Source organism: Lissotriton helveticus, chromosome 1_1 (assembly GCF_964261635.1).
Source record: "Lissotriton helveticus chromosome 1_1, aLisHel1.1, whole genome shotgun sequence".
Taxonomy (NCBI): Eukaryota; Metazoa; Chordata; class Amphibia; order Caudata; family Salamandridae; genus Lissotriton; species Lissotriton helveticus.
The window spans coordinates 1,339,186,343-1,339,210,398 of record NC_136057.1 but is presented as its reverse complement, the minus strand read 5'-3'; the positions used below and the strand labels follow the sequence as shown (position 1 = coordinate 1,339,210,398).

The window sequence follows — 24,056 nt, the reverse complement described above, 5'->3', positions numbered from 1 at the left end:
TACTCCTATCCTACCTCACTGACCTTAAGGTCAAAATCTGCCTTGCGGGCTCCTCAGCCCTCTCCCTTTTCCTAAGGCTGAAAAAGACAAAAACCCTTCCCAACTCTTTCTAACCTGCAATAACCAACCCTATTTAAAAACACATGATATATATATTACTCCTGTTAGGGGCTACAATTTATTTCTATACTTGGATTATTAAAACAGTTACTGTGAATAATTCGCAGAACATAATAACACACATACCAGTTTTTAGAACAAATGCTTGTTATTATTATTATTATTATTATTCTGAGTTTTGTATAGCGCCTGGTTACCAAATAGGCATCCCAGCCTTTGCAATGGTACTCATTTCATCAACCTTAAATGGATGAAGGTCTCAGTTATGTCCAGCCAAAGTTAAAACCTTCCACCCCAATATTAAACTCAAACCTCTGCACCAGGCACATTGACTCACTGAGCCATTTAAAATCAAACCCAAATGAGAACAACCTGCAAATTTGTATTATACCTAAATGTATGCATTTACTGAAGCCTAAAGCACTTTAAAGCTATTGTAAATGGCAAAAATGCCCAAATTTTACCCAAATTCGACTTTGATATTTGGCCCACTTAAAAATAAAGATCATACAATTGCAATATTTATTACTTATCCTCAGAATGTTCTTTACAAATTGCAGAGATTGGACATTAGACATATCTCATGCAAATCCTGAGAAAAAATGAGTTTTTCACGCCTGCGCCAAGTGAAATTCTATAGCTAATGTCCTCATTATGCAGTATAACTTAACTTAAATTAAATTATAATGCTAGGAGATCACAGCATAAGTATTAAGCTTCATGAATAGTAAAAAACAAATTTTGTAGCACTTATTTTTATAACCCAATCATTTTTGATAATTCCACATATTAAGGTTCTGTAATTCCTCGAATCTGACTTCATTTTTTATTTTTTTTATTTTGCTCTGTGCCACGCAGGCCTGCAAAGATAGCCTGACGAACAAGGTGGCCTGGCCTCCCCAGGTCATGTACACATTAACCAGTTTTACTCTGAAATAGACTGCAAGAAACTGACCTCTTCACCCGAAACTGACCTCGCAAAACCAATTTCCCTGATTGATCTTTATCTGAGATTGCCAATCAATGTTCAAGACATCGTTAACTTTTTAGTTTCCTTGCACTTGCCCTATCTTGTTTCAGCATCTGTTACTGTTTCTTTCTTTTTAAATGTTTCTTCATTACATGGGTTCATTATTATTTAGCAACAGAGCCAAGAATATGTTTACAGAAATGCTTAAAGAGAGGAAACCCCTTAATTGAAATGTCTTCCTATAATACAAAATAATGAACCTTAGTTTTGGAACCTTTTTAAAACAACATTCTGAAATGCAAAGTTTCACCCATGCAACTGAGGCCAAAGTCCTGGCTTGAGTAAATATTCCTGTCTATTTAACTTGTCTCTCAATGTTTGTAACATGAGCACGATGGCAATCTATTTAAAACGAAAACTAAGACATTTCAAGTTTCAAAATGCGTGTTCAATACAGCAAGGTCCAATGTATTCAGATGATGTGTTTGCCTGTTAATATCTAATACAATATATCTAAGGAGAATGCTGTAAGCTTATTTAATTTTTGCAAAACACCCAATTTCGTTTTTGGGGGCTTTTTTATTCCTAGTGAATGGGAATTTACATTTTCGTTTTTAAGCATTTAGACATTTTGCTTAGTAGACTGAAAACATCAAAAAGAAACACAAACACACATTTGAGCTCATTTCAGACATAAACAGAAAGGGGTCAAACACTCAGGACACACAATACGGCACGCTTTAGCCATGCATTTCATAAATAGCGCCATCGCTATTCACTTACAAAAATTGCACTAATGGGAAAACCACATAGACATTTAAACACACATTTAACCCACAAACCAATACTTAGGACTGAAACAAAGTACAGCCCACAGACTGTACTTAAACCAAACCATTTGTAAATATGCTGTGCCCCTGATTGTCTCCCAGCAATTGGTTTCATAGTTTGCCTTCTCCCGCAGTGTTACCACGGCTGCTGTGCCCCTGATTGTGTCCCAGCAATTGGGTTCATAGTTAGCTTTTTTCCCGCCGTGTTTTCTCGGCTGCGGTGCCCCTGATTGTGTCCTCTGCAATTAGGCTATCGTAGCTGCCTTTTTCCCCGCTGTCCCACCCAGCTCCCTGCCGCTGCTCCCCCGTGGCCCCACCCCCTCCCCTTCTGTTCCCTCTACCCTCTCCCATTCGCCATCCCGCTCCCATCTCCCAGCTGCTCCTCCCTCCTCCCGCCCCCCCAACTCTCCATTTATGGCAGAGTCCACGCGTGCGCGCAGCGGGCCCGCCAATTGTGCGCAGAAGGCGCGCCAAAGGCAAGCCCGTTTGTGCCCGTCCGCGCCTGGACCGCGCCCAGCTTCCACCTGTTCTAAGTCGATACCATTCATTTTGACATGGCTCCGTTGTGGTCTATTTTTGGTTAGGACCATGAATTTAGTTTTGGACACATTGATCTCTAGATCATTCATTTTACAAAAGTCAATCAATCAATCAATCAAGGACATTTATAGAGCGCACTACTCACCCGGAGGGTCTCAAGGCGCTGGGGAGGGGGGTGCTGCTACTGCTCGAACAGCCAGGTCTTGAGCTTTTTCCTGAAGGAGAGGTGGTCTTGGGTCAGGCGCAGGTCGGTCGGGAGGGAGTTCCAGGTCTTGGCGGCCAGGTAGGAGAAGGACCTTCCTCCTGTTGTCGTTCTTCGGATGCGGGGGACGGCGGCGAGGGCGTGACTGGCTGATCGGAGGTGGCGCTTGGGAGCGTAGAAGTTGATGCGGTTGTTGAGGTAGCAAACTTATTTATAGCGGTCTGTAGCCCCGTTGGGTTTTTGCCAGAATCAACGTGTCATCTGCAAAGATGAGGAGAGGAAACTTTGTGCCGCCCAGGACAGGCGCGTCAGTAGGAGTGTCTGCAAGGAACTGCACTACTTGATTGATAAATAATAAAAACAGGGTTGGTGCGAGAACGCACCCCTGTCTAACGCCACGAGTAACGGGAAAAGGCTCAGTCACCTGTCCCTGCCTGCCCCGTCTAACTCTAGCAAAGTTATTCTCATGCAATCTTGCAGTTATCTCCAAAAGTTCTGGTGGCATTCCCATTTTACCCAAGGCTACCCACAACTTGTCCCGCGGAACGAGGTCAAATGCGGATTTGAGGTCCACAAACGCAGCGTAGATAGTACCACCACCTAAAAACTCAACCTTCCAGTATATCAGGATAAATCTGAACACTTGGTCGTTTGTGCTAGTGCATGACCTGAAACCCGCTTGCATCTGGGATAATATATTTTCCTTGCACATCCATGCCTGAATTTTAGCCAAAACCATTCTTGCTATGACTTTCTGCAGGGCATCTATAAGACTTATAGGGCGGTAATTCCCTGGAGACGATCGATCTCCTTTTTTGTAAATAGGTAGAATTTCCGCCCCTCTCCACGAGTCTGGAATCCTAGCCCCATTAGCAATGGCGTTAGCTAAAATCGTGATATATGGCACCCAATTATGCTGATCATGCTTGAAAAGATCGGCCGGAATGCAATCCATGCTGGGAGCTTTGCCCGCTTGGACCAAACTTAAAGCCTTCTCAGCCTCTTTATTTTCAAACACTAGTGGTGAACATGGAGTTGAAGGCAGGCTCAACGGGTATACCGGGGCTTCCGGTGGTACCACCACCAAACCACTAAACTGGGTTGAGTAGTGCGCCACCCAATCCTCGGCCGGAACATAATTAACTGGTGTTTGCGAGTCCTGAGTCCCTCCCCATTTTACGACCTGCCAGAATTTTATCTGGTTAGAGGACAAGAACGCTTCATACAGATCCTGCCAGCGACGATCGTCCCATGATTGCTTCGCCTCCCTTTGGACCTTCTTATAATTTAACCTTGCCATTTTAATATCTGAAGTCACCCTGGATTTAATGGCGTTGATCAGGGAGCTATGGGCCTGACAACAGGTTTTATCATACCATTTAGTACAAGGAGAGCATCCCCCAACTTTCCCAGATGTCCCTGGCTTCGTAAAAAGAGTTTTCAGCTTATCAAAGAGTTGCTCATGTTGAGTGCATATCTGCTAAAGAGGGCCTGAATTTGCAATTACTGTCTTAGCTATATTCACAGAAGATGAAACTTCATGGGATATTTTGTCGAGGGTAACTGGGTCGTCCAAGACCCTACACCAACGAACCCTACGACTATCGTTGGTTAGGATGGCCTCGGCTGTGGTACAGTTAGTGGCGTTAGATATACCAAGCCCACCATCAATTTTCAGACTTAATATGAGAGGATTATGGTCACTCTCAGGACGCACAGAGATTACCATGTCATCTAAAAATTACCAAAACTCTAGTTTGATTAAAAAGTAATCAATTCTGCTTGAACTAGTTCCATTATCGAATGTAACCTGCCCAATTTTATCCGAGTTTGCTAGTCCGTTGGCTGCTCTTAAGCCCCACTCCAGGCACAAGCCCAGCCAATGCAGAGCTGCCTCGGTAACCTTTTTAATAGGATTTAGGGCAAGGTGTGGAACATTCCATAGCTGGTCAACCTCTCCATAGCTGACCTCGCCCTCACTAAGGATGGGTTCAAAGGTATAGTTTAGGTCCCCAGCCACTACTATGAACTTGTCCCTCCCAATTGAATCCATCAAGAATTCGAGGTCATCAATGATTGCTGGGCTCCGCCCTCCTGGTAGGCCCCTTGCATAAATATTAATTATGAATATGTCCTGTTGATTTTCCCTACTAAGTTTTAGTCCCAGGATATCCATGTTTTGGACTATCAATTCCTGTGGCCTATAACCAAGGGATTGTCTAATCCATATTATCAGTCTACCGGATGGTCTACCCTTTTTCCCCCTGATAGCTGGTTTGTAAAATTTAATATAGCCCGCACGATAGATTGGATCGACAGCCCAGCTTTCTTGGAAAAGTAGAATATCGTACAGGTCTATAAACTCTCCCCATTCTGCCCCATCAACTTTCCCCTTCAGCCCTGCGATATTCCATGAAGCTAGTTTAATAATTGGATCCTGATTTATCGGTACGCTTAGTTGGCTTGGGTCCGTGGCCCCCATTGCGAATTCTCCTGGCCTCCCTCCCCCACCCAACAACATTCTAGCTGCAGAGCCAGCTACCACAGTACTACCATTGAGGTCCCCCCCGCTGTCACCCTCCCCCTGGGACTTTACTACCACCTCAGCTTTATTACACTGACCTTGGGTACTATTATCCTCCACCGTGACTTCGGATACATCAAAAACCTCTGGACAGCTAACTATATTCACTGGGCTGATGTTACCAACTGACTTACGCAGGAGTCAATCAACCCCCTCCAGACCACAGAGCGGTTCATACCGGTTTGATAGTTGAGGAAAAAACGGGGAATATGTTACCACATCAAAGGGGTGCCTTCCTCTAGATCTGCTATTTTGAAACAATGGTATTTGGAGGGATGGACCACTGAATCTGCCTCTTTGGGGGTAGAAATAGTGCAGGGTTAGCGATTGGACTTCACCCACTTTGCCGAATCTTGGTTTTCTACGAATAAAATCCACCACCCAAGGCTCCCTGAAACTGACTATAATACAATCCCCCTCTAGATCTTTTTTGCAATGGCCTACCCAGTTTACTCTTCTGACGTTAAGGATCTCTGTTGTGGACATGGATGGGAGAGTTCTATTCTTATTGAGCCAGAAGGTAACTTTATTATTTAGTTCCCTATATGATTCCAGTTTCCCCTCCTCCAGTGGAACAACTCCCGTCAAAATAATAGTGTAAGGGGCTGATTCAGGTGGTAAGTTAACACATGGCGGCTTTGGATGAGCAGACTTAGTATCCAAATTGCCATGTCCCAATGGCCGGGTGGCATTAGCTGACATACTAGGGGCAGGCTGAGGTTCATATGCCGCACCATCCTTTGGAGGTTTACCCCTGGTAAGTTTATTATCGTCCCTGATTTTCCCCTGCCTTTGCTGTTCTTGCTGGGGCAGCAAGGGTACAGGTTTGGCTGTTGGCACTGACCCTAAGATGTCATTTTTAGACGGTTTCTGAGTTCCAAATTTGACATCTACTATATTAGCAGGACCTTTAGCTAGCTTTTTTAACGTAACCGTGGTTTCTCTAACTAACACCTCCATCTGGTCCATTTTGTCATTTAGCAACCTCGTCCGTTCTAGTAACGGCAACATTAAAGATTTTACCAAGAATTCTATCTTGCCCAAGAGGACGTCATCGATACTATTGGTTGGAAGGTGTTCGATGGTATTTATAGGGGCAGGAGTGTTAGTAGGGGGTATAATTTGATCTTGTGTTGATTGTGTAGTACACTTGTTTTTGAATAACTTTGCAATTCCCCCCTTCTGAATTTTCTCTGCCCTTTTCCTCTTGCTAGATTTAACTCTATGCGGTTCTCCCATGGTCTGGGTTTTATGCTCAAGACTAGATGATGAACTGGACATTACAGAGTGATCAGTATCAATATTCAATAAGCTGTTAATAAGAGAGCTATCCGTTGTTATATCCAGAACATGACTGACAACATCGGACTCCGGGTCCACTGTCACCTTTTCAGGGCTTGGGCATATGTTGACACTAAGATCGGGTTGACATAGTGGAAGGGGAGATACTACCTGCCCTATTTTCCCCAATGAAGACCGCTTCCCTGTTACAAGGTCGATAGAAAGGCGTTTTTCGGCGAGAGCAATTTTCTTTTCCAAGATACATGTTGTTCGTTTAAAAAAATGATCAATAGTGCCGGTAAACACCCCATTCGATGTAGTGACTTGTACCAGTCTTTCTTTTCCAGATCGTAAAGGCATATTTTCCAGAGGACTCAAACAACGAGCCGCCCTTAATAATACGACCAATAGAGCAAGTGATTACACCAAACCCAAATGTAATAATTAAAGACAAGCATTTGCAATGCAATAGGTCTCGCATTAGGAAAGTTTGATCTATTGGTATTGTAAATTACATATTTTTTATTTATGTGTTGGTTTTGAAAATAGAGAAATTAACAGCTTTGTCATTTACAATGCCAATAGTTTTAACTTTTGCAAATGTGACACCTATAGCATTTGTAATGCAATATGTGTTGTATTTACGTGACTTAGATGTATTGATATTACAAATAACAATAGCTTTTAATTTTTTTAAATAATTAATACTTAAATTGAAGTTATTGTAATTTATAATGGCAATAGCTTAAACTTTTGTAAATAACTTTTGTAAAGATTATGTTCAGTGTATTTTATTGTGATGAAAATCCAAGAACAGAAGTAAAATATTAACATCTTTTTGTGACATTTGTAATAAAGCTTGAAACATTGAGAGGACATATTTGAACCAGTTGTTGAATGGTTGCACAGATTGGCGCTGAGTGATGTTGTGGTGGTGACGAGTGATGCTGTGGCGTTCAGTGATGTTGTGGTGCCCCTGAGTGGTGATGCTGTGGTGGGGCTGAGTGATGTTGTGGTGGTGCAATAGATAGATAGAGTGAGGGCGATAGATAGATAGAGTGAGGGCGATAGATAGAGTGAGGGCGAAAGATAGATAGTGAGGGCGATAGGGAGAGTGAGGGCGATAGATAGATAGATAGATAGATAGATAGATAGATAGATAGATAGATAGATAGATAGATAGAGTGAGGGCGATAGATAGAGTGAGGGCGAAAGATAGAGAGAGTGAGGGCGAAAGATAGAGAGAGTGAGGGCGATAGATAGAGTGAGGGCGATAAATAGAGTGAGGGCGATAGATAGAGGGAGGGTGATAGATAGAGGGAGGGTGATAGTGATAGTGATAGTGATAGTGATAGTGATAGTGAGGGCGATAGATAGATAGTGAGGGCGATAGATAGATAGTGAGGGCGATAGATAGAGGGAGGGTGATAGATAGAGGGAGGGCGATAGATAGAGGGAGGGTGATAGATAGAGGGAGGGTGATAGATAGATAGACAGATAGAGTGAGGGCGATAGATAGAGTGAGGGCGATAGATAGAGTGAGGGCGATAGATAGATAGTGAGGGCGATAAATAGTGAGGGCGATAGATAGTGAGGGCGATAGATAGATAGATAGATAGAAAGAGTGAGTGAGGGCGATAGATAGGTCGATAGACAGATAGAGGGCGGCAGTAAACATCCCGTATTCGAGGAATTTACTGTGTGCAATTTTAATTTTGAGTCAACGTTTCAATGCGTCCCCTCGAGCACCTGTGTTATGCTACTAATATAAATGAATTTGCAGATGTTAATCACTGTAACTAAACAAAAGGAGGCGGACATGTGGCCTCTGGCTTCAAAGGCACAAAACCTGAGTTCAGATCTTAGTTCCTGCACATAGGCAAAGCGTCTTTTCTGACAGTTTTGTGCTTTCTGAGCGGTCGGGCATAGTGAGTGCTGAGAAGCCGGACTACCAGTGTGCTCATTGTTTTGACTGCCTCCTTACAGTTTTTTTTCTATCCAGCCATGAAGTGAAGGCAACTCAGCAAGTTAACTACACCACATATTTCTGCGTGCAACAAGAAGTATCTGGTGTCTGATTCCAGTCGGGGCGAGTCAGACGTTTATCCTTTTTTGACCAACAAAGTCAGTTTGAAATGGACAGTAAAATAAATAAAACACACTGCACGCCTTATGCTGTGGGCTCAGAGACGAGAATAGACAGGGAAGGAAGGCCCGGCAGAAGAGCTGTTATGTCTGATGCTTGTGGATGTCTGATGCTTGTTGATGTGTGATGCTTGTGGATGTCTGATGCTTGTGGATGTCTGATGCTTGTGGATGTCTGATGCTTGTGGATGTCTGATGCTTGTGGATGCCTGATGCTTGTGGATGCCTGATGCTTGTGGATGCCTGATGCTTGTGGATGTCTGATGCTTGTGGATGCCTGATGCTTGTGGATGCCTGATGCTTGTGGATGCCTGATGCTTGTGGATGTCTGATGCTTGTGGATGCCTGATGCTGGTGGATGCCTAATGCTGGTGGATGTCTGATGCTTGTGGATGTCTGATGCCTGACGCTTGTGGATGTCTGATGCTTGTAGATGTCTGATGCTTGTAGATGCCTGATGCTTGTGGATGCCTGATGCTTGTGGATGTCTGATGCCTGATGCTTGTGGATGCCTGATGCTTGTTGATGTCTGATGCTTGTGGACGCCTGATGCTTGTGGATGTCTGTTGCTTGTGGATGTCCGACGCTTGTGGATGTCTGATGCTTGTGGATGTCTGATGCTTGTGGATGCCTGACGCATGTGGATGGCTGACGCTTGTGGATGGCTGACGCTTGTGGATGGCTGACGCTTGTGGATGTCTGATGCTTGTGGATGTCTGATGCTTGTGGATGTCTGATGCCTGATGCTTGTGGATGTCTGTTGCTTGTGGATGTTTGATGCTTGTGGGTGCTTGATGGTTGTGGATGCCTGATGCTTGTGGATGCCTGATGCTTGTGGATGTCTGATGCTTGTGGATGTCTGATGCTTGTGGATGTCTGACGCTTGTGGATGCCTGACGCTTGTGGATGCCTGATGCTTGTGGATGCCTGACGCTTGTGGATGTCTGACACTTGTGGATGCCTGATGCTTGTGGATGCCTGATGCTCCTGGTTGTCTGATGCTCCTGGTTGTCTGATGCTCCTGGTTGTCTGATGCTCCTGGTTGTCTGATGTCTGATGCTTGTGGATGCCTGATGCTGGTGGATGCCTAATGCTGGTGGATGTCTGACACTTGTGGATGTCTGACGCTTGTGGATGTCTGATGCTTGTATATGTCTGATGCTTGTGGACGTCTGATGCTTCTGGATGTCTGATGTTTCTGGATGTCTGATGTCTGATGCTTGTGGATGTCTGATGCTTGTGGATGTCTGATGCTTGTGAATGTCTGATGCTTGTGGATGTCTGATGCTTGTGGACGTCTGATGCTTGTGGACGTCTGATGCTTGTGGACGTCTGATGCTTGTGGACGCCTGATGTTTGTGGATGCCTGACGCTTGTGGATGTCTGACGCTTGTGGATGTCTGATGCTTGTGGATGCTTGATGCTCCTGGTTGTCTGATGCTCCTGGTTGTCTGATGCTCCTGGTTGTCTGATGCTCCTAGTTGTCTGATGCTCCTGGTTGTCTGATGTCTGATGCTTGTGGATGTCTGATGCTTGTATATGTCTGATGCTTGTGGACGTCTGATGCTTCTGGATGCTTCTGGATGTCTGATGCTTCTGGATGTCTGATGTCTGATGCTTGTAGATGCCTGACGCTTGTGGATGCCTGACGCCTTTGGATGTCTGATGCTTGTGGATGGCTGGCGCTTGTGGATGTCTGATGCCTGAAGCTTGTGGATGCCTGACGCTTGTGGATGTGTGATGCTTGTGGATGTGTGACGCTTGTGGATGTCTGATGCTTGTGGATGTCTGATGCTTGTGGATGCCTGACGCCTGTGGATGCCTGACGCTTGTGGATGCCTGATGCCTTTGGATGTCTGATGCTTGTGGATGCCTGATGCTTGTGGATGCCTGACGCTTGTGGATGTCTGATGCTTGTGGATGTCTGATGCTTGTGGATGTCTGATGCTTGTGGATGTCTGATGCTTGTGGATGCCTGACGCCTGTGGATGCCTGACGCTTGTGGATGGCTGATGCTTGTGGACGCCTGACGCTTGTGGATGCCTGAAGCTTGTGAATGCCTGATGCTCGTGCATGCCAGACTCTTTTTGGATGCCAGACGCTTGTGGATGTCTGAAGCTTGTGGATATCTAATGGGTGATGCTTGTGGATGTCTGATGAAAGTGTGCACTAACAACTGGTGCTGTGTGCGTGCCTGGTGAAAGCGTGGATGGCATTAATTTGGCTAGCAAAATAAACAAAGCTGTGAGAGCATTTTTAATCTCCATTAAAGATACATAATGGAAAGTTATATATGTTTTGTGTAAATGTGACAGAAAAAAAAAGATAATCATCTAGTGTACTGTGTAAACTTTAAATGTAGTACAAATATCGTGTAAGCAAAACAATACATAAACTCCTTTACGTTGTATATGACTAACAAATAAAGTATTTTTGAAATGAAAAAACCTTACATTGGCTAAAATCCCTAACATATTGCTAACAGGGGGGAAATACTTAGATGAGCCCAACATAGTGCCGTTCCAATTTTACCACAAACACATTACTGTTTAAGATACTATATATTTCTAAATAAAAATACAACCTTTGTATGTCAGGAGTTAAGCGTAAAATAATTCCTCACAGAGGAAATAATGACGATGTCTTGATGTCTCCCTGTGGCTTGGCCTCTGCTGGCGCCTAGGGTATGTTTACTGCTTTCACGTGCAAATGCAAATCCATTAATCAAGCAGGATGGCAGGATGGAATATCGAAGAGTGAGGAAGAGAGACAGAGCAACAGAGTAAGAAATAAATATATGAAAATAAAACAAGAGGAATTCCTGGTTTGGCACGGATTTAAGGGATAGAATGAGGAGTGTCACCTGTTTTGCACAAATCTCGAACAGCAGTGGCGGATGCTCATAACACTCGAGTGAGTACCCGTAGGCAGAATACAAGCCATTGTGAGGGGTCTGTATCACTCATACTTTTATGAACAGACAGCTTTCTCTTTTTAAAAGCACTTTACGCACAGTAAAACACATTCGCAAGCCATTCTGGTATGTGTGCATGCATCGGCATGTGTGTATGTAACGAGTATGTAGTATAGTATATCACGCACCATGGGTCCCCAGGGGGGCGGAATGACACTGTATTCTTATTTATATTCGAGAGCACACTGCACATGCGTTGTCGTGCGGTGTAGTCTGTCCGTGTTGCGGTGGAGTGGCACAGGCGCGAATTACACTGTATTCTTATTTATATTCGAGAGCACACTGCACATGCGTTGTCGTGCGGTGTAGTCTGTCCGTGTTGCGGTGGAGTGGCACAGACGCGATAGTGGTGTATTGATTTAAACAACCTTCAAAGCAGGAAAAACTGAGCCAGCACACTGGAAGTGAAAGCTGTGACTTTCAGGCAGCACAGAATATTGTAGCAGGCACGTTAACCCACAGAGCTACACCGTGCGCTTCTTGGTGCCAGGTGGACCCTGCTGAGATGGAAGTCAGTTATGATTTGTAAATACAGAACAGACAGACATGGTGCAGCGCTCTTCACACCTGCAAGAGCGTTCCTCGCACACTGGTAACTAAAAACAAACAAGACAGTTCCACAGAATTGCTGCAAACATAGACAAACAAGTACGTATTTTGTGAGTAAGTTAAACAAGGGAAAGGAGCAATGGAAATGTGAGGAGATTCGAGGCTAAGGAAGTCCTAGACATAGGAGGGACTGTTAGGCTGCAAGTGAGGAAATGGGGGAAAACAAAAACAGATAAAGAAGGCACGGAAAACAATGTAACGAAGCTGAGCTAGGAGAAATGTGGAATGGGAATATCGAAGAGTGAGGAAGAGAGACAGAGCAACAGAGTAAGAAATACATATATGAAAATAAAACAAGAGGGCAAAGAAGAAAGAATAAAACAAGCAATGTCCTGAGCAAATGGTGGGGGCCTGAAGCAGTGGAGTGGGAGAGGTGAGGGGGGAGTCACGGGGAGATTAAGGGAAGTGCAGGCGGGGGGGGGGGTGGATGCGAGGTAAAATTCCAGTGAATTCCTGGTGTGGCACGGATTTAAGGGATAGAATGAGGAGTGTCACCTGTTTTGCACAAATCTCGAACAGCAGTGGCGGATGCTCATAACACTCGAGTGAGTACCCGTAGGCAGAATACAAGCCATTGTGAGGGGTCTGTATCACTCATACTTTTATGAACAGACAGCTTCCTCTTTTTAAAAGCACTTTACGCACAGTAAAACACATTCGCAAGCCATTCTGGTATGTGTGCATGCATCGGCATGTGTGTATGTAACGAGTATGTAGTATAGTATATCACGCACCATGGGTCCCCAGGGGGGCGGAATGACACTGTATTCTTATTTATATTCGAGAGCACACTGCACATGCGTTGTCGTGCGGTGTAGTCTGTCCGTGTTGCGGTGGAGTGGCACAGGCGCGAATGACACTGTATTCTTATTTATATTTGAGAGCACACTGCACATGCGTTGTCGTGCGGTATAGTCTGTCCGTGTTGCGGTGGAGTGGCACAGACGCGATAGTGGTGTATTGATTTAAACAACCTTCAAAGCAGGAAAAACTGAGCCAGCACACTGGAAGTGAAAGCTGTGACTTTCAGGCAGCACAGAATATTGTAGCAGGCACGTTAACCCACAGAGCTACACCGTGCGCTTCTTGGTGCCAGGTGGACCCTGCTGAGATGGAAGTCAGTTATGATTTGTAAATACAGAACAGACAGACATGGTGCAGCGCTCTTCACACCTGCAAGAGCGTTCCTCGCACACTGATAACTAAAAACAAACAAGACAGTTCCACAGAATTGCTGCAAACAACATAGACAAACAAGTACGTATTTTGTGAGTAAGTTAAACAAGGGAAAGGAGCAATGGAAATGTGAGGAGATTCGAGGCTAAGGAAGTCCTAGACATAGGAGGGACTGTTAGGCTGCAAGTGAGGAAATGGGGGAAAACAAAAACAGATAAAGAAGGCACGGAAAACAATGTAACGAAGCTGAGCTAGGAGAAATGTGGAATGGGAATATCGAAGAGTGAGGAAGAGAGACAGAGCAACAGAGTAAGAAATAAATATATGAAAATAAAACAAGAGGGCAAAGAAGAAAGAATAAAACAAGCAATGTCCTGAGCAAATGGTGGGGGCCTGAAGCAGTGGAGTGGGAGAGGTGAGGCGGGAGTCAAGGGGAAATTAAGGGAAGTGCAGGCGGGGGGGCGGGGTGGGGGACATGAGAGGTTTTAAAAGGCGCACATGAGAAGGGTTTCAAGAGGACAAGTGGTGGTAGCGGGAAATCAATGAGGGATTTACTGAATGGCTGCAAAAGAAGCAACAATGAGCGAGGCGAGGGGAGGACACTCAGGGAGAGAGAGGGGTGGCAGGAATGAGGACAGAGTGTGGGAGGAAACAGAGAGAGACAGGCAGAGATAGAAAATGGGAGGGATTGAGAGATGGATAGAAAAGGAGAGCACAGGCAGAGAGAGACAGAGGAGGTAGGCCAAGGGAGTCTGCGAAAGAGAGAGGCAAAACGAAAAGGAATTAACAAGGGGGAGCGGCATGCATAATCCTGATCTAGGAAGAAGCCCAGGGGAGCTTTGAAGCTCTCGGAGAATGAAGTGTGAAGCAGTGGGCAGGGAAGCACAGGAGCAAATGGTAAGGGGAGGAGAAATGCTGCTGGCAGAAGGAAGGCTCGGGCAAGCTCGTGCACAAGAGCACATGCACTCGTGGAAATACTCTTTGAGAGCCAATCAGCTGCCTGAAGAGAGCCTTTGGGGAAAGAACTGGATCAGCGACATAAGGACTCACCCCTGTTTTCTATTTCTGCGAAATAGAAAAGGGGCGAGCCCTAAAAAAGGAAACACAACAATCCCCGATGTGACATATGTCAATACAATATAATCTACAACTCACATGGAAGAGGGGGGACCCAACCCGACCTCTATCGGCCTCGGACGGCCTCAGACGGCCCGCCCTTTGCCCGGGCTTAGACCGGCGCCGCCCGCGCGCATCCCGCGGGGCGCGTGAGTGCCCGCAACTATAAGCGTGGAGGGGGAGAGAGGCGGGAAGAGTCGCAGGTGCGTGTGATCACCTGCACGCACAGTCTCCTGGGACTCGCAGTCCCGCTCCCTCGCTGGTCCCGAGATGACAGTCCTGGTCGACACAATCCCACAAACAGGGTCCGGTTACAGTACGGCAAAGTCTCCAATGAACAGGTGGACAGAACAGAACAGCCTCCCTTTAAACACGGCTTCGAGCGGCTCCCGCGGAGCTTGGGCCGCGAGCCGTAGTTAACTGCGTGGAGGGGGAGGGAGGCGGGAAGAGTCGCAGGTGCGTGTGATCACCTGCACGCACAGTCTCCTGGGACTCGCAGTCCCGCTCCCTCGCTGGTCCCAAGATGACAGTCCTGGTCGGTGTCCGATTCGCTCCCTGTGCTCTCGTGCCCACCACCAGGGGGCCGAATTGTGGGGCGTTCCAGTGTTCTAATATGCCTCCAGACACTCACCTGTATACATATCCTGACTTCCAGGCATTTGGACACTTATTGGGAATTGACATCCATTCCCAATCCATGCCGGGTTTTGTGAAAGCCAGCCTGCTTATACATGAAGCCAGCCTACTCATGCCTGAAACTCCATTACCCAGAATTCCCTGTTCACTGCTTTGTCTCCACCCCTGCAGGCCAAGGATGGATGGAGGAATTCAGCTCACATGTGGCTGGCTGCTGCTAGCCTGCTCACACCTGATGCATATGATTACTGTGAGCTCTTTTAAGCCCCAGCTCCCTTCAGACCAAGGTTGGTCATTGTAGCTGTTTACCGGTGAGACCGATCCTTGTTTCCAGTGCTCCCTGAGCTTTTGCTGTTCTTGTTTGCTGAGCTTTAGTTATGCCTTGTTCCTGACCTGCTGCTGTTTTCCTTGTTCCTGAATTAGCGCTGCCTGCAGTGCTACCCTGACCCCTGAGCTTTAGTATTCCTAGTTCCTGAACTGCAGCAGTTTCCCTTATCCTGAAGTAGCACTGTTTGCAGTGCTACCTTGTTTCCTGCGTTCCTGAGCTATAGCTATTCCTTGTGCCTGAATTAGCACTGCCTGCAGTGCTCTTGTTTCCTGAGTTCCTGAGCTATAGTTATTCTTTGTTCCTGGGCTTCAGCTCTTTCTTGTTCCTGATGTGCACTGCTTGCAGTGCTCTCTTGACTCCTGAGCTGTAGCTATGTCCTGTTTCTTGAACTAGCACTCATGTAGTGCTACCTTGACTCCTGAGCTTTAGTAATTTCCCTGTTCCTGAACCTGCACTGCCTGCAGTGCTGCCTTGACTCCTGAGCCTTAGCTCACTTCTTGTTCCTGCCCCAGCACTGCCTTCTATGCTTCTTTGTTTTCTTGATTCTTTAACCTGCACTATTCTAGTATACCCCTGTAGCCTCCCCTTCTGTATATCCCTCTCCAGTCCCTGCCTTTCGTCCCAATTCCTTGATTCCAGTTCCTAGTTTGCTGTCTTTCTATTCTGCTGTTTTGCTTCTGTTGCCTTGTATGTTTGTTACCTGCTTTCTGCCAAGTGTGCCCTGTGATTTCCTTCCTTTCCTGTTAAGCGCTCCTCCTTGCAAGCTCCTTGTCCATTGTGCTTGTGTTTAGTTCTACCCCCTTGCTGTTACTGCCTTGCGTGTTCCTGTTTGATCGCCAGGATCCGTGGGCACAGATGACTACCTAGGTGGTGTTTCTTGTTCACTGTGAGTATTGTCTTTGAGTTATATTTATAACATCACCATAGGTATAAGCTCCACAGACCCTGCTTTTGCATGCATATCCTACATGTGGGTATTTGCAGTCAGTATCTGTAACAGCAACTGTGGGTAAGAAACTTACTGAGCTTCAGCCTTACTGTGTGGAGTCCTGAGTGCTTTACCCCACACCCCCCTTTATTGTTAATGTTGTTTCATATATATATCTTGCACATTTGTCCTGGGTGTAGTTATTCTGAATGCTAAATTGCTTTGTGAGTGCCCTTCCTTTCTATGTCTTAACCATTTTGTTCACTTGTACAGGCTTCCCCTTTGGATCCCTCTTTCTCCCCTAACTCCCTGCATGATCCTGGGCAGCGCTGTACTCTTCTTGCTGTATACGTTTTCTGCCCAGTCCTTGCCCAAGTCCCTGACTGTGTTCCCCACATAGTCCCGGACAGTCCCTGACAGAATGACCAACCCACATTTCCAGGGTCACTTGTGAGGTTTCTTTGCATTCAGTTAGCAAACTTTTTTTTTAAAACCCACCCTGTCAGTTATTGTCAAGATGTTTAGCATCAGAACCAGAAAGTCTGCGTATGATGGCATACATCCATTGCCAAGGCAGCGCAGTTCTATACAACCTAGTAGAAAGTCCTTAGACTCTAGAGATCGATTCATTGAACATAACAGACTCTTACGGTCTGAATATTATTCCTTGTGGTTGGCTGATCCTTCTATTTTAGATTTTCATTCCATCTGTAACCCTGAACCTCACCTGATGTCAGCCTGTGACCTACAGGATGAAAACGAATTTCTGCAAACCTTGTTTGCAGCAGAAAGACAATATAGTAATTTAGAGAGTGGTACTATTAGGGGACATTTTCCTGAAGCTTGTAACTCAGAGACCCCTGTCAAGACAATGTTTTCTTTGAAGACAATTTCCAGACACAGTATTTTTCAGCATCTTGCCAAACTGGTAGTTCAATGACCCCAGTTAAAGCATGTTTAACCACACAGCAGCCAAAGAACGAGCAGATTCATTATATAACCTCTGTTCTCCATTCAAATGATATTACGCAGTCTCGTAGGCCAGTAAAGATCACAGTCCCGGATCATAAAAGGACCTTGTTTGATACCACATTCAAAGTAAACAATAATCAGCTCAACAAAAGAGAGAAAAGGCCTACTGGAACACAGGAGGCTAATAGACACTTTGAACAAAATCCAAGGTATAGCTCTGTTGCTTGTGAAGTTGCCAAGTCTACCACTGTCCTTGTAGAGAAAGATCTGCAGTTCTCACAGCATATGTTTTCATCCAAGATTCCTGAATTACAACAAGAGAATAAAATGTTTCAGACTCTGTTAAAAAATTATAACCCAGAGTTCAAGTGGAAATCTAAAACCCCTGTACAAGACCACTTTTCCACCTCTATGTTAACCTCCTTAGAAATGGAGAATGAAACCTTGCGCTCTCTGTTGCATTCCCCTCAGAACTGGTCCAGTAATTGTGTAAATAATACTGTGGCTGATAACTCAGATTCCACTTTTCAGGAACCCCAAATGCCAGGAAAAACAAAAAACATCTTGTTGCTTTCTTTTCCAGGTAGTGAGGTCAGTTCTGTCTCCGAGATAACCCATACACAGGACATTGACATACAGACAAAACCTGAACCAGTGACACACATAATCCCTGATGTGACAATATCCTGTGACTCAGACGACACTCTTGATATAACTGCTGCGACTCAAGTCAACCTCCTTGCTGAGAAGATACAAACTCCTGAGTCCTTGTTCTCTCCCTTGCCTTCAAGCACAACACAAATGGAAAAGTCACGAAAAGATAATGCTTTATGCTCCGATGCATTTGTACCACCTTGTAATGCTGCAGAAAATGAAAAGACCTCCCATGACCAAGTATTCTCTGGCCTATTTCCTCGGACTAAGAGTTGTGCACTGCCAAATGGTAAAGGAAGTCTGGTCATCAGAGACTCTAAGAAAAGCACTATTCTAAGCCATCCCAAGGAAAGGACGTCAGTGTGTTTTAATGAGCCAAGGAACTGTGAAGATTTCACTATTGACAATAGGGATGTTCATGGGCAATCGCCATTCCCAGAATTTAAAGAATGTCATCCTTGTGCCTCTCTGCCATCAGCTTGTCTGCTTTCAGAGTCTTCAGAGTCCTCAGCCTGCCTGCTGCCTCCTGAACTTCAGCCTGCAGCCTTCCTGCCATCTAAGCCCGAGCATGCAGCCTTCCTGCCATCTGAGCCCGAGCATGCAGCCTTCCTGCCATCTGAGCCCGAGCATGCAGCCTTCCTGCCATCATTACCAGGGCCTCCAGACTACCTTCCTTCGGAGCCTGAGTCCTCAGCCGGCCTATCTACAGAACTTCAGCCTGCAGTCTGCCTGCCTACGGAGCCTCCAACCAATTTGCTTATAGAGCCGGCACCTCCTAAAAGCCTGTTTATGGAGCCAGAGCTTCCAAAGAGCATGTCTACAGCACCAGAACCTGCAGGCCGCCTGCCTCCAGCACCAGAACCTGCAGGCCGCCTGCCTCCAGCACCAGAACCTGCAGGCCGCCTGCCTCCAGCACCAGAACCTCCAGGCTCCCTGCCCTCTGCTCCAGAGCTTCCAGGCTCCCTGCCCTCTGCACCAGAGCTTCCAGGCTCCCTGCCTTCTGGTCTTGACCCTCTATCTTGCCTACTTTTTGACCCTGTGCTTCCAGAGGTCTCAGCACATATACATTCAGAGACTGAATCTCCAGCATCAGAGACAAAACTCTCAACATGTAAGCCTCCAGAGCCTGGGTCTCCTGCATACTTGCTTCCAAAGACACCTGCATGTGAGTCTTCTGTGTGTCTTCATCCAGGGCCAGAGCCTCAGGTCTGCTTCTCGTTGCCTCCTTTGTCTTCAGCCACTTTGCCTTTGACCTCTGTCTCTCCTGCCAATCCATTGTCTGCTTTTGACCCTACAGTCCATCTTAATTTGTTTTCAGAGTGCTACTCTCGCCTGCCATCATCAGGACTTCAAACACCTTTAATTCAGGCTTCTAAGCCCCTGTTTCTGGATTTGGACTCTTCAGATCTGCATTCTATTCTGCCTCCTGCATCAGAGTGCTTCCTTCCTCAAAGTTCTGCTTTGGATGTTGCTGCTTATTTTCAGACAATTATACAACCCTCCAGAACATCAAAATGTACCTTCAGTCCACTGATAGCATGCACTGCATCTATGATGGAAATGGACTTAATTCTTATGAGCAAAGGCTTTGGATCTAGTTCCAGACTCCGGGAGACGGTCTTTGGAGGGAGAGTACTGTCACGATTCGCTCCCTGTGCTCTCGTGCCCACCACCAGGGGGCTGAATTGTGGGGCGTTCCAGTGTTCTAATATGCCTCCAGACACTCACCTGTATGCATACCTGACTTCCAGGCATTTGGACACTTATTGGGAATTGACATCCATTCCCAATCCATGCCGGGTTTTGTGAAAGCCAGCCTGCTTATAAAGGAAGCCAGCCTATTCATGCCTGAAACTCCATTACCCAGAATTCCCTGTTCACTGCTTTGTCTCCACCCCTGCAGGCCAAGGATGGGTGGAGGAATTCAGCTCACCTGTGGCTGGTTGCTGCTAGCCTGCTCACACCTGATGCATATGATTACTGTGAGCTCTTTTAAGCCCCTGCTCCCTTCAGACCAAGGTTGGTCATTGTAGCTGTTTACCGGTGAGACCGATCCTTGTTCCCAGTGCCCCCTGAGCTTTTGCTGTTCTTGTTTCCTGAGATTTAGTTATGCCTTGTTCCTGACCTGCTGTCGTTTTCCTTGTTCCTGAATTAGCGCTGCCTGCAGTGCTACCCTGACCCCTGAGCTTTAGTATTCCTAGTTCCTGAACTGTAGCAGTTTCCCTTCTCCTGAATTAGCACTGTTTGCAGTGCTACCTTGTTTCCTGCGTTCCTGAGCTATAGCTATTCCTTGTGCCTGAATTAGCACTGCCTGCAGTGCTCTTGTTTCCTGAGTTCCTGAGCTATAGTTATTCTTTGTTCCTGGGCTTCAGCTCTTTCTTGTTCCTGATGTGCACTGCTTGCAGTGCTCTCTTGACTCCTGAGCTGTAGCTATGTCCTGTTTCTTGAACTAGCACTCATGTAGTGCTACCTTGACTCCTGAGCTTTAGTAATTTCCCTGTTCCTGAACCTGCACTGCCTGCAGTGCTGCCTTGACTCCTGAGCCTTAGCTCACTTCTTGTTCCTGTCCCAGCACTGCCTTCTATGCTTCTTTGTTTTCTTGATTCTTTAACCTGCACTATTCTAGTATACCCCTGTAGCCTCCCCTTCTGTATATCCCTCTCCAGTCCCTGCCTTTCTTCCCAATTCCTTGATTCCAGTTCCTAGTTTGCTGTCTTTCTATTCTGCTGTTTTGCTTCTGTTGCCTTGTATGTTTGTTACCTGCTTTCTGCCAAGTGTGCCCTGTGATTTCCTTCCTTTCCTGTTAAGCACTCTTCCTTGCAAGCTCCTTGTCCATTGTGCTTGTGTTTAGTTCTACCCCCTTGCTGTTACTGCCTTGCGTGTTCCTGTTTGATCGCCAGGATCCGTGGGCACAGCTGACTACCTAGGTGGTGTTTCTTGTTCACTGTGAGTATTGTCTTTGAGTTATATTTATAACATCACCATAGGTATAAGCTCCACAGACCCTGCTTTTGCATGCATATCCTACATGTGGGTATTTGCAGTCAGTATCTGTAACAGCAACTGTGGGTAAGAAACTTACTGAGCTTCAGTCTTACTGTGTGGAGCTCCTGAGTGCTTTACCCCACACCCCCCTTTATTGTTAAAGTTGTTTCATATATATATCTTGCACATTTGTCCTGGGTGTAGTTATTCTGAATGCTAAATTGCTTTGTGAGTGCCCTTCCTTTCTATGTCTTACCCATTTTGTTCACTTGTACAGGCTTCCCCTTTGGATCACTCTTTCTCCCCTAACTCCCTGCATGATCCTGGGCAGCGCTGTACTTTTTTTGCTGTATACGTTTTCTGCCCTGTCCTTGCCCAGGTCCCTGACTGTGTTCCCCACATAGTCCCGGACAGTCCCTGACAGTCGGCACAATCCCACAAACATGGTCCGGTTACAGTATGGCAAAGTCTCCAATGAACAGGTGGACAGAACAGAACAGCCTCCCTTTGAACACGGCTTCGAGCGGCTCCTGCGGAGCGGGGGCCGCGAGCTGTAGTTAACTGCGTGGAGGGGGAGGGAGGCAGGAAGAGTCGCAGGTGCGTGTGATCACCTGCACGCACAGTCTCCTGGGACTCGCAGTCCCGCTCCCTCGCTGGTCCTGAGATGACAGTCCTGGTCGGCACAATCCCACAAACAGGGTCCGATTACAGTACGGCAAAGTCTCCAATTAACAGGTGGACAGAACAGAACAGCCTCCCTTTGAACACGGCTTCGAGCGGCTCCCGCGGAGCGGGGGCCGCGAGCCGTAGTTAACTGCGTGGAGGGGGAGGGAGGCGGGAAGAGTCACAGGTGTGTGTGATCACCTGCACGCACAGTCTCCTGGGACTCGCAGTCCTGCTCCCTCGCTGGTCCCGAGATGACAGTCCTGGTCGGCACAATCCCACAAACAGGGTCCGGTTACAGTATGGCAAAGTCTCCAATGGACAGAACAGAACAGCCTCCCTTTGAACACAGCTTTGAGTGGCCTCTGCAGAGCGGGGGCCGCGAGCCGTAGTTAACTGCGTGGAGGGGGAGGGAGGCGGGAAGAGTCGCAGGTGCGTGTGATCACCTGCGCGCACAGTCTCCTGGTACTCGCAGTCCCGCTCCCTCGCTGGTCCCGAGATGACAGTCCTGGTCAGCACAATCCCACAAACATGGTCCGGTTACAGTACAGCAAAGTCTCCAATGAACAGGTGGACAGAACAGAACAGCCTCCCTTTGAACACGGCTTCGAGCGGCCCCCGCGGAGCGGGGGCCCCGAGCCGTTGTTAACTGCGTGGAGGGGGAGGGAGGTGGGAAGAGTCGCAGGTGATCACCTGCACGCACAGTCTCCTGGGACTCGCAGTCCCGCTCCCTCGCTGGTCCCGAGATGACAGTCCTGGTCGGCACAATACCACAAACAGGGTCCGGTTACAGTACGGCAAAGTCTCCAATGAACAGATGGACAGAACAGAACAGCCTCCCTTTGAACACGGCTTCGAGCGTCTCCCGCGGAGCGGGGGCCGCAAGCCGTAGTTAACTGCGTGGAGGGGGAGGGAGGCAGGAAGAGTCGCAGGTGCGTGTGATCACCTGCACGCACAGTCTCCTGGGACTCGCAGACCCTCTCCCTCGCTGGTCCCGAGATGACAGTCCTGGTCGGCACAATCCCACAAACAGGGTCCGGTTACAGTACGGCATAGTCTCCAATGAACAGGTGGACAGAACAGAACAGCCTCCCTTTGAACACGGCTTCGAGCGGCACCCAGGAAGCACATATATTCAATAAATACTCCATGGTCACCACAAAAGCATGTTAGGCCAATAGAATGGGTGTCTGATGGTCGCAAATCGTAAAGTGATTGAGAAATGTACCTCATTTACCTAGTACCTCCTCTGCCTGGCCTCTACATGACAACGCACCCTAAGCAGATTGTAGCGCCTCACGCAGGGTTCTCCAAACCGGTCCTGGAGGCCCGGATCCATGCCAGATTTTGTGCATATTCCCATTTAGATACATGTAGTTATTTTAAAAATCTGGCATGGATCCGGCCCTCCAGGACCGGTTTGGGGAACCCTGCCGGGATTCCTGGAGAAGAGCATTAGTCATGCATTTCTAGGGTTGGCCGCATTTCAAGAGCTTTCGGCAGCCTCATCTTCAAGCCCTCATAAACCAATGAACACTCACTAAAGCGTATAACTCTTGGTTGCAACATTGGGGGGCTGTACCCTAAGGACACCCCGAAGTGAAGCAACCACGGCTTCCCTTTAGCCATAAAGTGTTGCCTCAGTGCAGTCACGTGACCCACCCACGTCTTAAGAAGTCAGAGCAGCCTCGTCGCCGCCAGTTCCCCTTCCTGGTTGCTGCAAGCCTCAGGTAAGCGAGGTGCAGGCTCGTCCACAGCTGGGGATGCTGCCAGTCCGCCGCCATGTTTATTTCTATATCCAGAGGCTTTTATAGTGCCGACTTTTATAGTTAGCAGAGTTCAAAGCGCTGCAAAGGCTCTCGATTTCAAATTAAGAGACTGTGAACTAAGAGAGTGTGAATTTAGTCTAGTAGTGACTGTTTAAGTGTGCAAGGAAGTCGAGTTATTTTCTTATCAAAACAATCTAACGTTTAACTTGTTTTAGTGGGGGGGAGAGAGGTTGGACAGGAGAGGGGAAAGAGTTATAGACACGAAGACGGAGGAAGTGAAAACGTGAGCGTCTGAAGGAGTGCAGAGGGTGAAATAGTGAGATGACAAACAATGAGTGAAGATAGAGAGAAAGAGAAAAAACACAAAGGGAGGAGGAAAGAAAAGAGCAAAGGAGGCTGAGACGGTGTAGAAGAAAGAGAGGTGGGTTTGGGGAAGGGAAAGAGCGCTGCGATGCTTCTACCCTGACACATCTGTTCTGGAAGCCCCACGTAGTTACTCCCACGGACCCAGAGTCACATCTGTGGACACCAGAGAGTTGTACGCCCACCGCAGCAAACATACATACTGTTAACT

The 24,056-nt window shown here is 46.8% G+C and overlaps 1 protein-coding gene across 2 annotated transcripts in view; it reads left to right on the top strand.

Moving 5' to 3' along the window:
• LOC144823810 (ultra-long-chain fatty acid omega-hydroxylase-like) overlaps window positions 1-24,056 on the top strand; it is a 225,999-nt gene that overhangs the window by 96,893 nt on the left and 105,050 nt on the right. Inside the window, exon 1 of one of the 2 annotated variants that reach the window (XM_078682681.1) lies at window positions 23,314-23,443. The exons of the other annotated variant lie outside the window; for it this stretch is intronic. The gene's annotated coding sequence lies outside the window, so the exon portion shown is untranslated. Of the gene's footprint in view, window positions 1-23,313; window positions 23,444-24,056 lie in introns of those variants that run through there. 2 annotated transcript variants of the gene reach the window in all.